Source organism: Arachis ipaensis, chromosome B10, assembly GCF_059453495.1.
Source record: "Arachis ipaensis isolate K30076 ecotype BB chromosome B10, ASM5945349v1, whole genome shotgun sequence".
NCBI lineage: Eukaryota > Viridiplantae > Streptophyta > Magnoliopsida > Fabales > Fabaceae > Arachis > Arachis ipaensis.
The window spans coordinates 135,212,717-135,227,635 of record NC_142435.1 but is presented as its reverse complement, the minus strand read 5'-3'; the positions used below and the strand labels follow the sequence as shown (position 1 = coordinate 135,227,635).

Below are 14,919 nucleotides of genomic sequence, written 5' to 3'. Positions count from 1 at the left end.
TGGGCAATAGAGAATGCCCAATGAAGTCCAGCCATCCTCTGGCGACTGGTTTGAGATCTTCTCTCTTGAGTTGATTTGGGACACCCTTTGTGTTGGTGGTCCACCTGGCTCTAGGGATACATATATCCTCTAGAATCTTATCCAGGCCCTTGTCTGTTCTCATCATTCTCCTGTTGAAGGAGTCTGGATCATCTTTCAGCTGAGGTAGCTTTAAGATCTCCCTGATCCTGTCAGGGTGGGTATGAACAATCTTTCTTCTGACCACGGTCCGATAGTCATAGAAAGCAGTCCCAGATAGTTTCTGCTTGTCAGTTTGCCACATATTAGCATAGAACTCCTGAACCATGTTCTTTCCTATTTTCGTTTCAGGATTAGCTAGGACTTCCCAGTTCCTGATTCGAATTTGCTCCTGGATCTCCGGATATTCATCTTCTTTCAGATCGAATCTAACTTCTGGGATCACTGATCTCAGACCCATTATTTTGTTATAATGGTCTGAATGTTCTTTAGATAAGAACTTCCCTTGATTCCAAAGTGGTTTTGGAACGCTCTCTTTCTTGCCTCTTGGAGTGGGTTGTTTTCCTTTAGGAGCCATGATTTTAGTGATCGCGGATAAACACACCAAACTTAGAGGTTTGCTTGTCCTCAAGCAAAAGAAAAGAAATGAGAGGGATAGAAGGGGAGCTAGGTGCAATTGTTGATGGAAGGGGAGGGAGGCCGAACCCAAATTTAAAGAGAGGGAGGGTGGGTTTTCGAAAAAAGAGATAAAGATATGATAAAAAAGATTGATTTGGAAAAGATAAGATAGAAGATATGATAAGAGAGGATATAATTTAAAATTGAAAAGATATGAAAGATTTTTGAAAAAGTTAGAGTGGAGATTTTGAAAAAGATTTTGATGAGTTGAAAAGATAGATTTGTTTTAAAAAAAAGATTTGAAAAGAGTTGGATTGAATTTGCAAAGAGGGTTTGTGCTTATGGATTAAGATACATTTGATATTTTTAAAGTAGGGTTTTTAAAAATTAGGGATTTTAGAAATCAAGGTTCTTAACATGTTTATGCAAGAAATCATGAATTGAAGTATGAAAATTAAGATTAAAGTGAAAAAAAAATGAAGAAAAAAATGAATTTACCTCCTCCCCGCCATCCTGGCGTTTGAACGCCCAAACACTGCCTGTTTTGGGCGTTCAACACCCAAATGCTGCTCTCCTGGGCGTTCAACACCCAGTTGTTGCCCTTTTCTGGCGTTGAACGCCAGATAGCTATCTTTACTGGCGTTCAGCGCCCACTGGATGCCCCTTTTGGGCGCTGAACGCCCAAAATGGGCCTTCACTGGCGTTTTCTTGCCAGTGAGCTCCCTTTCTCTGTTTTGTGTGTAGATTCCTTCTGTAACCCTGTGAATTTATGAAAATGATGATTTACCCTAGTATCAATGAACTCTATACAAACAAATAAAAATAAAAATAGAAATAGGGCAAAATGCTTAGAGGATTGATGCCCCATGGCTGGGTTGCCTCCCAGCAAGCGCTTCTTTATTGTCTTTAGCTGGACCTTGCTGAGCTTTTAGTCTAGCTTCATCCTTGAGCATTCTTGCTCAACGTTGCCTTCAAGATAGTGCTTGATTCTCTGTCCATTGACAATGAACCTCTTATCAGAATCAATATCTTGAAGCTCCACATAACCATATGGTGATACACTTGTAATCACGTATGGTCCCCTCCACCGGGATTTTAATTTCCCGGGGAATAGCCTGAGTCTAGAGTTAAACAGCAGAACCTTCTGTCCTGGTTCAAAGATTCTAGATGACAGCTTTCTGTCATGCCACTTTTTTTTATTTCTCTTTATAAAGCTTGGCATTTTCGAAAGCTGTGAATCTGAATTCCTCTAGCTCATTTAGCTGGAGCAATCTTTTTTCTCCTGCTAATTTGGCATCAAAGTTTAGGAATCTGGTTGCCCAGTAGGCTTTATGTTCTAGTTCCATGGGCAAGTGACATGCCTTACCATACACAAGTTGGTATGGAGAGGTCCCTATAGGGGTCTTGAATGCTGTTCTGTAAGCCCACAGAGCATCATCCAAAGTCCGTGCCCAATCCTTTCTACGGGTATTTACTGTCCATTCTAGGATTCTCTTTAATTCTCTGTTAGAGATTTCAGCTTGCCCATTAGTTTGTGGATGATATGGAGTAGCCACCTTATGGCGAATTCCATACCGAACCATGGCAGAGTAAAGCTGTTTATTGTAGAAGTGAGTGCCCCCATCACTGATTAGTACTCTAGGGACACCAAACCTGCTAAAGATATGTTTCTGGAGGAACTTCAGCACTGTTTTAGTATCATTGGTGGGTGTGGCAATGGCCTCAACCCATTTTGATACATAGTCAACTGCCACCAGAATATAAGTGTTTGAGTATGATGGTGGGAAAGGTCCCATGAAGTCAATTCCCCATACATCAAACAACTCAATTTCCAAGATTCCTTGTTGAGGCATGGCATAACCATGAGGCAGATTACCAGCTCTTTGGCAACTGTCACAGTTACGTACAAACTCTCGGGAATCTTTATAGAGTGTGGGCCAATAGAAGCCACATTGGAGAACCTTGGTGGCTGTTCGCTCACCTCCGAAATGGCCTCCATATTGAGATCCATGGCAATGCCACAGGATCCTCTGTGCTTCTTCTCTAGGCACACACCTACGGATTATTCCGTTTGCACATCTCTTAAAGAGATAGGGTTCATCCCACAAGTAGTACTTTGCATCAGTAATTAATTTCTTCTTTTGTATCCTGTTGTACTCCTTGGGTATGAACCTTGCAGCTTTATAGTTTGCAATATCGGCAAACCATGGTGTTTCCTGAATGGCAAATAAATGCTCATTCGGAAAAGTCTCAGAGATCTCAAGAGAGGGGAGGGGCGTCCCTTCTACTGGCTCTATCCGGGACAGATGATCAGCCACTTGGTTCTCTGTCCCTTTTCTGTCTCTTATTTCTATATCAAACTCTTGCAGAAGTAACACCCATCTGATGAGCCTGGGTTTTGAATCCTGCTTTGTGAGTAAATATTTAAGAGCAGCATGATCAGTATACACAATCACTTTTGATCCTACTAAGTATGATCTGAACTTGTCAATGGCGTAAACCACTGCAAGTAATTCTTTTTCTGTGGTTGTGTAATTCTTCTGGGCATCATTTAGAACGTGACTAGCGTAATAAATGACGTGCAAAAGCTTGTCATACCTCTGTCCCAATACTGCACCAATGGCGTGATCACTGGCATCACACATTAGCTCAAATGGTAATGTCCAGTCTGGTGCAGAAATAACTGGTGCTGTGACCAGCTTAGCTTTCAGCATTTCAAACGCCTGCAGGCACTCTGTGTCAAACACAAATGGCTTGTCAGCAGCTAGCAGATTGCTTAGAGGTTTTGCGATTTTTGAAAAATCCTTTATAAACCTCCTATAGAATCCTGCATGCCCCAGAAAGCTTCTGATTGCATTAACATTGGCAGGTGGTGGTAATTTTTCAATTACCTCTATTTTTGCTTGATCCACCTCTATTCCCTTGTTTGAGATTTTATGCCCAAGAACAATCTCTTCAGTCACCATGAAGTGACATTTTTCCCAGTTTAAAACTAGGTTGGTTTCTTGGCATCTTTTCAGAACAAGTTTCAGGTGATCAAGACAAGAGATGAATGAGTCTCCATATACTGAGAAGTCATCCATGAAGACTTCCAGAAATTTTTCCACCATATCAGAGAAAATAGAGAGCATGCATCTCTGGAAGGTTGCAGGCGCATTACACAGCCCAAATGGAATCCTTCTATAAGCAAACACTCCAGATGGACATGTGAATGCTGTTTTCTCTTGATCCTGAGGATCTACTGCAATCTGGTTATAGCCTGAGTAGCCGTCCAAAAAAACAGTAATAATCATGACCTGCTAGTCTTTCTAGCATCTGGTCTATGAATGGTAAAGGAAAATGATCCTTTCTAGTGGCTGTATTGAGTCTTCTGTAGTCAATACACATGCGCCACCCTGTAACTGTTCTTGTAGGAACCAGTTCGTTTTTTTCATTATGAATCACTGTCATGCCTCTCTTTTTTAGGACGACTTGGACAGGGCTCACCCAGGGGCTATCAGAAATAGGATAAATAATCCCAGCCTCTAGTAATTTGGTGACCTCTTTCTGCACCACTTCTTTCATGGTTGGATTTAGCCACCTCTGTGGTTGAACCACTGGTTTAGCATTATCCTCCAATAAGATTTTGTGCATGCATCTAGCTGGGCTTATGCCCTTAAGGTCACCTATGGACCACCCAAGAGCTGTCTTGTGTGTCCTTAGCACTTGAATAAGTGCTTCCTCTTCCTGTGGATTTAAAGTGGAGCTTATGATCACTGGAAAAGTGTCACCTTCTCCCAGAAATGCATATTTCAAGGATGGTGGTAATGGCTTGAGCTTAGGTTTAGGAGGTTTTTCTTCTTCCAGAAGAAATTTTAGAGGCTCTTTCATGTCCTCTGAATCCTCTAAATTAGGCTGAACATCTTTAAAGATGTTTTCCAACTCTGATTCGAGACTCTCAGCCATGTTGATCTCTTCTACCAAAGAGTCAATAAGATCAACTTTCATGCAGTCTTTTGATGTGTCTGGATGCTGCATGGCTTTGACAGCGTTCAACTTAAACTCATCATCATTGACTCTCAGGGTTATTTCCCCCTGTTGGACGTCAATGATGGATCGTCCAGTTGCTAGGAAGGGTCTTCCTAGAATGAGAGTAGCACTCTTGTGCTCCTCCATTTCCAGCACAACAAAGTCAGTGGGAAAGGCGAATGGCCCAACTCTGACAATCATGTCTTCAATCACGCCTGATGGGTATTTAGTGGAGCCATCAGCAAGTTGGAGACATATCCGGGTTGGTTTAACTTCTTCAGTTAAGCCAAGCTTTCTGATAGTGGATGCAGGTATTAGGTTGATTCTTGCCCCAAGATCGCATAAAGCTGTCTTGGTGCATTGACCTTCTAATATGCATGGTATCAGAAAACTCCCAGGGTCTTTAAGCTTTTCAGGAAAGCTCTTCAGAATGACTGCACTACATTCTTCAGTGAGGAGAACTCTTTCTGTTTCTCTCCAATCCTTTTTATGACTCAAGATCTCTTTCATGAACTTGGCATAAGAAGGTATTTGCTCAAGTGCTTCTACAAATGGAATCTTTATTTCAAGAGTCCTGAGATAATCTACAAAGCGAGCAAATTGCTTATCCTGCTCCTCTTTCCGAAGTTTTTGAGGATAAGGTATCTTGGCTTTATATTCTTCAACCTTAGTTGCTGTAGGTTTATTGCCTACAGAAGTGGTTGAAGAAGCCTTTTTAGAGGGGTTGCTATCAGCATTTGTGTGTGTCTGATCCCTCACTAGCAATTGAGTGCCAGAGTTAGAAACTGGAGTGACGTTAGATGCCAGCTCCTTGTCTGTTCCTGGCGTCTGAACGCCAGAACTGTGCCCATTTTGGGCGTTCGGCGCCAGATCTTGCCCATTTTGGGCGTTCAACGCCAGATCCTTGCCCATTTCTGGCGTTGAACGCCAGTCCTGCTTTGTTTCTGGTGTTGAACGCCAGTCCTGAGCATGGTCTGGGCGTTCAGCGCCAGCCTTCCACCAATTTTCTGGCGTTTTAGTTCCAGAATTACTTTTCCCTGGGCTCTTACTGTCCTCAGGTGAATTTTAGGTGGTTTGCTCATTTCTTAGCTTTTTGCTGCCTTGAGGTGGGGTATTTAATGTTTTCCCACTTCTTAATTGAACTGCTTGGCATTCTTCTATTATTTGCCTTGACAGCTGCTGCTTTGTTTGCTTAAACTGTTCTTCCATATGTATATTAGCCATTCTTGTCTCTTGTAGTCTATCTTTGAATTCGGCTAACTGCTTTGCTAGAAAGTCCAATTGCTGATTGAATTCAGCAGCTTGTTTTACAGGACTGAGTTCAGCAGTTGCTGTTTTAACCTCTTCTTTCATGGAAGGGTCACTGCTTAGGTACAGATGCTGATTCCTGGCAATTGTATCAATGAGCTCTTGAGCCTCTTCAATTGTCTTTCTCATGTGGATAGATCCACCAGCTGAGTAATCTAGAGACATCTGAGCTCCTTCAGCAAGCCCATAATAGAAGATGTCTAACTGAACCCACTCTGAAAATATTTCAGAGGGGCATTTTCGTAGCATCTCTCTGTATCTCTCCCAGGCATCATAAAGAGATTCACTATCTCCTTGTTTAAAGCCTTGGATGTCCAACCTTAGCTGTGTCATCTGTTTTGGGGGAAAGTATTGATTCAGGAATTTTTCTATCAGCTGTTTCCATGTCCTTATGCTGGCCTTAGGTTGGTTATTCAACCACCTCTTAGCTTGATCTTTTACAGCAAATGGAAATAGTAATAGTCTGTAGACATCCTGATCTATTTCTTTATCATGTACTGTGTCAGCAATCTATAGAAACTGTGCCAGAAACTCTGTAGGTTCTTCCTGTGGAAGACCGGAATACTGGCAACTTTGCTGCACCATGATAATGAGTTGAGGATTCAACTCAAAGCTACTGACTCCAATGGAGGGTATGCAGATGCTACTCCCATATAAAGCAGTAGAGGGGTTAGAATATGACCCCAGAGTCCTCCTGGACTGTTCATTTCCGCTTAGGTCCATGATGGAGAAAGGGAGATGATGTAAAATAGAGAAAATATTTTTATTTATTTATTTCGAAAATAAGATAAAGATAAATAAAATTGGGTGAAGATTTTCGAAAAATTGAGGAGAGAGAAAGTGGTTAGGAAGTTTTGAAAAAAATCTGAATTTTAAAAATTGATTTTCGAAAAAGATGCTTTAAAATAGAGAGAAAAGCAATAAGATAGCACACGATTTAAAATTTTTAGATCTAATGCTCCTTGTTTTCGAAAATTTTTGGAGGGAAAAACACCAAGGAACACCAAACATAAAAATTTTAAGATCAAGACACAAGGAAAACTCAAGAACACTTTGAAGACTCACAAGAACACAAGAACATGAAGAAAGAACACCAAACTTAAAATTTTTAGAAAACCAAGCTAAAATTTTCGAAAAACACAGAAAAATCAACAAGAAAACACCAAACTTAAAGTTTGGCACAGGATTTAATAGAAAAAATTATTTTTGAAAAAGATTTTAAAAAGAAAATAAGGATTCTAAAATTTTAACACGACACTAATAAAAGACTCTAAACCAAAAAGAGAAAATTTTCCTAATCTAAGCAACAAAATAAACCGTTAGTTGTCCAAACACGAACAATCCCCGGCAACGGCGCCAAAAACTTGGTGCACGAATTATGAATCACACTTTTCACAACTCGTACCACTAACCAGCAAGTGCACTGGGTCGTCCAAGTAATACCTTACGTGAGTAAGGATCGAATCCCACGGAGATTGTTGGTTGAAGCAATCTATGGTTATCTTGTAATTCTTAGTTAGGAAGTCAATTATATTTATCAGTCGAGTTGCGAATAAACAAGAGAGCATGGATTAAAGGTTACTTGTTATGCAGTAATGGAGAATATGTTGGAGTTTTGGAGATGCTTTGTCTTCTGAATTTCTGCTTTCCTCTGTCTTCTGATTCACGCACGCACGTCCTACTATGGCAAGCTGTGTGTAGGTGGATCACCGTTGTCAATGGCTACCATCCATCCTTCCAGTGAAAAGGGTCCAGGTGCGCTGTCACCGCACGGCTAATCATCTGCAGGTTCTCAGTCGTACCGGAATAGGATTTACTATCCTTTTGCGTCTGTCACTACGCCCAGCACTCGCGAGTTTGAAGTTCGTCACAGCCATCCAATCCCAGAATCCTACTCGGAATACCACAGACAAGGTTTAGACTTTCCGGATTCTCATGAATGCCGCCATCAATCTAGCTTATACCACGGAGATTCCGATTAAGAAATCTAAGAGATATTCATTCAATCTGATGTAGAACGGAAGTGATTGTCAGACACACATTCATGGATTGAGGAGGGTGATGAGTGTCACTGATCATCACCTTCTCCATAGTTAGGCGCGAATGGATATCTTAGATAGGAACACGCATGTTTGAATGGAAAACAGGAATACTTGCATTAATTCATCGAGACACAGCAGAGCTCCTCACCCCCAACAATGGAGTTTAGAGACTCATGCCGTCAAAGAATACAAAGTTCAGATCTAAAAATGTCATGAGATACAAAATAAGTCTCTAAAAGTTGTTTAAATACTAAACTAGTAGCCTAGGTTTACAGAAAATGAGTAAACTATGACAGATGGTGCAGAGATCCACTTCTGGAGCCCACTTGGTGTGTGCTGGGGCTGAGACTTAAGCAATTCACGTGCATAAGGCTGTTTTGGGCGTTCAACGCCAGGTTTGGATCCATTTCTGGCGTTGAACTCCAACTTTTAATCCTTTTCTGGCGCTGGACGCCAGAATTGGGCAGAGAACTGGCGTTGAACGCCAGTTTACATCATCTATCCTTGAGCAAAGTATGGACTATTATATATTGCTGGAAAGCTCTGGATGTCTACTTTCCAACGCAATTGGAAGAACACCATTTCGAGTTCTGTAGCTCCAGAAAATCCACTTTGATTGCAGGGAGGTCAGAATCCAACAGCATCAGCAGTCCTTTTTCAGCCTGAATCAGATTTTTGCTCAGCTCCCTCAATTTCAGCCAGAAAAATACCTGAAATTACAGAAAAATACAAAACTCATATTAAAGTCCAGAAATATGAATTTTTCCTAAAAAATAATGGAAATAAACTAAAAACTAACTAGAATATCCTAAAAATTATATGAAATTAACCCCAAAAAGCGTATAAAATATCCGCTCATCATCGACCCAACCTGAAGAGGTCGGTTACTTGTCTTCGATCAGCCCAGGTCATATAGCTCAACCCAGGGTATGAACAGTGCCCCTACTTGAGCTCGATCTTATCCTTGAGGCCGTGTCTTTTTAGACTTCGACCCTTTGAGGAAGTCGAGTTCGAGCATCTTGTCTTTGGTTGATCTCTCTAAGGCTCCATAAATGTGAAGCGTTTAGTTTCTTTTATCCCTTTAGTTGCAACACACATTTTGCATTCGTATTCTTCCTTGGAAACGTGCAACGGTTTTAAAGCCCATTTAACTCCTTCGCCGTTTCCCCTTTTTTCCCTCTTCACGTTTTATTTTGAATTTCTAAGGATTTGCTTCAGTTTCTTCTTCGCCTTTCTCTCCGTCTTCTTTGCTGGTGCTTCGTTTTCTTGCTTCCAAGTTTCTTTCTTTTCTCGTTCGGGAGTGTTTGCTGGCGCGAATTTTGATCGTCGCTTCCGTTTTTGCGTTCGCCTTTTCTTTTTTCACAGGTTGGTAATTCTTTCTCCTCTTTTACTTTGATGATTTCCTTTTGTATTTGCATGTCTGCGATTTTTGGGTTCCCACCAAATTTATTTTGAAAAGCTTGATCCTTTTTTGCCAAAGCTTGCGTCTTTTTTGTTCTTTTGATAAATGCTACATTTTTCTTTGCTCCGCTCTTATGGAAAAAGAAATGTGTTCCTGCTTTCTGTTTTGCTTTACCGGTGTTTCATAGTTTTTGTTTGAATCTATTTAGTAGAAGAGGCTATAGCTTCATTGATGATTTATTGGTGACTTAACAAAGTTTGTAGCATTTTGCTGTTTTCGGTATGATCTTATGATGGTAACGGCTTTTACTGTTTGGATGAGGAGGTGCTAGTATTCAGGTTGCGTTCTTGAGTGGCTTTATGGCTTTGTGTCGTTTGTATGGAGTGTCGTTTACCTTCCATAAAATTTTGATCTTTTTCTATTAAGAGGTATTAGGGCATAGATTTTTGCTGAGTTACTGCCTTCCTGCTGCCTCCTAAGGGTGCCCCTGGACTTTAGTGTGAGTCCTGGGGTTTTCCTTTCATTGCCATATCTGTTTCTTCACGTTCATATGTTATTGTCCGAGTTGTTTCCTGATTTTCCGAGTTTTCTGGTAGTAACCCAATTTTCTTTTTCTCACTGTAGGAGTAGTTGACCCATGTCTTCCCCCAAGAACATTGTTGAGATGTCTACTAAGATCTCGGATGGCATGTCTGATTGGCTGGACTCCATTGTTTTGATGTGTGTTACCGTGGCTGACCCTGAATATTATAACCGACTTAGGAAGCATCATAGGATATGTAGTAATAGGGAAGAGGAGAAGAACTATGAGTTGGTGTTGCCGGATCCTGAGGAGAGAGTGAGCTTTCCGACCTCGACCCAGGGCGAAAGCCCTTTTTCTATGCCTATGACTATTTTTTCAGTCAATTGAACATCACCATCCCTTTTACTGACTTCGAGACCGAGCTGTTATTTTCCTGTAATGTTGCCTCTTCCCAACTCCATCCGAACACCTGGGGTTTTATAAAAATCTTCCAACTGTTGTGTCAAGAGTTGGGTGTCCGACCTACTGAGACCCTCTTTCTCCACCTTTTCGTGTTAACTAAACCCGGGGTAGCAAAAAAGAAAGCCTCTTGGATCTCTTTTTGAGCTACTCAAGGGAAGAAAGTATTCTCGATGTACGATGAATCCTTTCGTGACTTCAAGAACTATTATTTTAAGGTCCGAGCTGTTGAGGGAGCTCGACCCTTCTTCTTGGATGAAAATAATGAACCCACTTTTCCTTTGTCTTGGCAAAAAGATCTTGTAGTAGTTAAGTATTCTTGGGAGAGCTTGAGCGAGCTAGAGCAGGCCTTTGTAAGTGTGTTGGAGGAGGATTGGGAAGAGCCTCCTCATCTCGATACAAAGAGGTTCCTGGGAGACCCCTCCCTTCTTCGGGCCGAATTGGGTAGTTGCCGACTTCTTTTTGCTTTTCTTTGTTTGTTTGTTTCTACTTTATAACTCTCAATTTGATGTTGCTGCTTCCTTTTTCAGAGATGGTGAAGACCTCAGAGTCCATGAAGGCCTTTAAACGGGCCAGGAAAGCAACAGTTGCTCAAAACATCTCAACAAAGGTTTCAGGGGAGGGATCCTCTTAGGTCCCTTTGAAGAAATCGACCTCGAGCACTGCTGGACCGAGGAAGAGTATTCCTACTCCTCAAGTTTATGTGGTTTCCTCTGATCCTCCCCAGCCGACCTCTGGTGCTGCCTTTTCTCCTACTGCCGGTCCTTCTCCAAAAAGGCAGAAGACTGTTGAGCCCTATGACCTGGATGCCCCTGATTTTGATGCTGTGGGGTTTGTTGATAATCAGATTGTTCCTTATGGCCGACTTCCCATGGACGATGTGTCCATCCTTCACCACCTGGATTTTATTACCAGTAGTAGTGTTTGGATGGCTCACATGGGTGCGGCTCTGTTCCGCACGATCCAAGATTCTCCTGTCCATGCGATGAAGGCCTTTATGAAGGAAGCTAAGTCGGAATTCGACAGGATCAAAGAGCTGAATGATGAACTTGATGCAAAGGTGGCAAAATTGGAGCTGGATGTAGAAAATGAGAAGGCCCGAGCTACTGCTACTGAGGCCACTGCAAATCTGGCTGAGGAGATGGCGAAGAAGCACAAAGAGAGCTATGTTCGTATTTATGGTGAGCTGCTGGAGACCAGGGAGAGGTTGGAGTCAGCCCATGCTGATTATGCTGAGCTCCAGGGCCATCTTGTGGGTAGTGTGATCGATGCCTATGAGAACTTGAAAGCCCAGGTCCGAGTTCTTGCCCCCGAGCTCGACCTCACTCTTTTCATTCTGGACAACGTTGTGGAGGACGGCAAGATCATTCCTGCTCCAGATGATGATGAAGAGGAAGGTCCTCCACCTGTGCCACCAGTCCTGTTTTCCTCTAACGCCTCAAGGAATCTCTATACTGTGACATAGAGGATTTCATACTTTCTTGTTCTCTTCTCTTTCATATGAGCAGGAACAAAGACAAAGGCATTCTTGTTGAAGCTGATCCTGAACCTGAAAGGACCTTGAAGAGGAAGCTAAGAGAAGCTAAAGCACAACTCTCTGAAGAGGACCTAACAGAAATTTTTGAAAAAGAAGAAGACATGGCAGCCGAAAATAACAACAATGCCAAAAATGCAAGGAAGATGCTTGGTGACTTCATTGCACCTTCTTCTGACTTCTGTGGAAGGAGCATCTCAATTCCTGCAATTGGAGCAAACAACTTTGAGCTTAAGCCTCAAATAGTTTCTCTAATGCAGCAGAATTGCAAGTATCATGGACTTCCATTGGAAGATCCTCATCAGTTTAATTTTTAGCTGAATTCTTGCAAATCTGTGACACTGTTAAGACCCATGGGGTTGACCCTGAGGTCTACAGACTTATGCTCTTCCTTTTTGATGTAAGAGACAGAGCTAGGACATGGTTAGATTCACAACCTAAAGAAAGCCTGAACTCTTGGGAAAAGCTGGTCAATGCCTTTTTGGCAAAGTTCTTTCCACCTCAAAAATTGAGTAAGCTTAGAGTGGAAGTCCAAACCTTCAGACAGAAGGAAGATGAATCCCTCTATGAAGCTTGAGAAAGATACAAGCAATTGATCAGAAGGTGTCCTTTCTGGCATGCTTTCAGAATGGAGCATCATATGCATATTCTATGATGGTCTGTCTGAACTGTCCAAGATGTCATTGGACAACTCTGCTGGTGGATCTCTTCATCTGAAGAAGATGCCTGAAGCAGCCCAGGAACTCATTGAAATGGTTGCAAATAACCAATTCATGTACACTTCTGAAAGGAATCTTGTGAACAATGGGACAACTCAGAAGAAAGGAGTTCTGGAGATTGATACTCTGAATGCCATATTGGCTCAGAATAAAATATTGACTCAGCAAGTCAATATAATTTTTCAGAGTCTATCTGGAATGCAAGCTGCAACAGGCAGTACTAAGGAAGCATCTTCTGAAGAAGAAGCTTATGATCCTGAGAACCCTGCAATGGAAGAGGTGAATTACATGGGAGAACCCTATGGAAACACCTTTAATCTTTCATGGAGAAATCATCCAAATCTCTCATGGAAGAACCAACAGAAGCCTCAACAAGTCTTCAATAACAATAATAGTGGAAGAAATAGGTTTAGCAATAGCAAACCTTTTCCATCATCTTCTCAGCAACAAATAGAAAACTCTGAGCAAAGTTATTCTGGCTTAGCAACCATAGTCTCTGATTTATCTAAGACCACACTAAGTTTCATAAACGAAACAAGATCCTCCATTAAAAATTTGGAGGCACAAGTGGGTCAGCTGAGTAAGAGAATTACTAAAACTCCTCCTAGTACTCTCCCAAGCAATACAGAAGAAAATCCTAAAAGAGAGTGCAAGGCCATAACCATGACCAACATGGCCAAACCTGGAGAGAGTGAGGAAGACATGATTCCCAGTGAGAAAAACCTCATGGGATGTCCTCTGAACGAAAAGGAGTTCCCTAATGAGGAACCAGAGGAATCTGAGGCTCATACAGAGACCATAGGGATTCCACTGAACTTACTATTGCCATTCATGAGCTCTGATGAGTATTCTTCCTCTGAAGAGGATGATGATATTACTGAAGAGCAAGTTGCTTAGTACTTAGGAGCAATCATGAAGCTGAATGCCAAGTTATTTGGTAATGAGACTTGGGAGGATGAACCTCCATTGCTCATCAATGAACTGAATGATCTGGTTCAACTGAAATTACCTCATAAGAAACAGAATCCTGGAAAGTTCTTAATACCTTGTACCATAGGCACCATGACCTTTGAGAAGGCTCTGTGTCACCTGGGGTCAAGTATAAACCTCATGCCACTCTCTATAATGGAGAAACTAGGGATCTTTGAGGTACAAGCTGCAAAAATCTCACTGGAGATGACAGACAATTCAAGGAAACAGGCTTATGGACTTGTAGAGGATGTCTTGGTGAAGGTTAAAGGCCTTTACATCCCTGCTGACTTCATAATCCTGGACACTGGAAAGAATAAGGATGAATCCATCATCCTTGGTAGACCCTTCCTAGCCATAACAAAAGCTGTGATTGATGTTGACAGAGGAGAGTTGGTCCTTCAAGTGAATGAGGACTACCTTGTGTTTAAGGCTCAAGGATCTCCCTCTGTAATCATGGAAAGGAAGCATGAAAAGCTTTTCTCAATACAGAGGCAAACAGAGCCCCCACATTCAAACTCTAAGTTTAGTGTTGGAAGGCCCCAACCATGCTCTGAATATCTGTGAAGCTCCATGAGAGCTCACTGTCAAGCTATTGACATTAAAGAAGCGCTTATTGGGAGGTAACCCAATTTTTATTTATCTATGTTAAATTTCCATTTTCCATTATTATTTTATGTTTTCTTTAGGATGATGATCATGTGGAGTCACAAAAACAAAAGCTAAAATAAAAAACAGCATTGAAAATAGCACACCCTGGAGAATGAGCTTACAGTAAGGGTAGCAGAATAGGTGTTAAACGCCCAGTCTGGCACCATTCTGGGCGTTTAATGCCAGAAAAGGGCACCAGACTGGCATTTAACGCCAGAAAGGGAAGAAAAGTTGGCGTTTAACACTAGAAAAGGAAGAAAAGCTTGTGCTAAACGCCAGAAATGGACAGCAACCTGGCGTTTAACGCCAGGATTGGCACTCAAGGGGCGTTTACACGCCAAAATGGTACAGGGATGAGAAATCCTTGACACCTCAGGATCTGTGAACCCCACAGGCCACAGGATCCCCACCTACCTTAACTCTCTCTCTCTCTCTTTTTCACACCTTTCCATAACACCCTTCCCCAAATACCCCTCACCAATCACCTCCACCACTCTTCCCCATAACACCCACCTCACAATTCAAATTCAAATCCTTTCCCTCCCACACCCAACCTCTAATACACGAACTCTACCCCTCTCTCCACTCCTACATAAACCCCTCATCCCTCCTTCATTTCCACACATCATAAAAACTTCTTCCCCCCTTGGCCGAACCACTCACACCTC

General features: G+C 41.9%; 1 non-coding gene across 1 annotated transcript; it reads right to left on the bottom strand.

Moving 5' to 3' along the window:
- Positions 1-12,426: 12,426 nt before the first annotated feature.
- LOC148581815 (small nucleolar RNA R71) lies at positions 12,427-12,531 on the bottom strand. The gene has a single exon (XR_015896684.1). It is a non-coding gene; the product is annotated as a small nucleolar RNA R71 (small nucleolar RNA).
- Between the last annotated feature and the right edge of the window lie 2,388 nt (positions 12,532-14,919).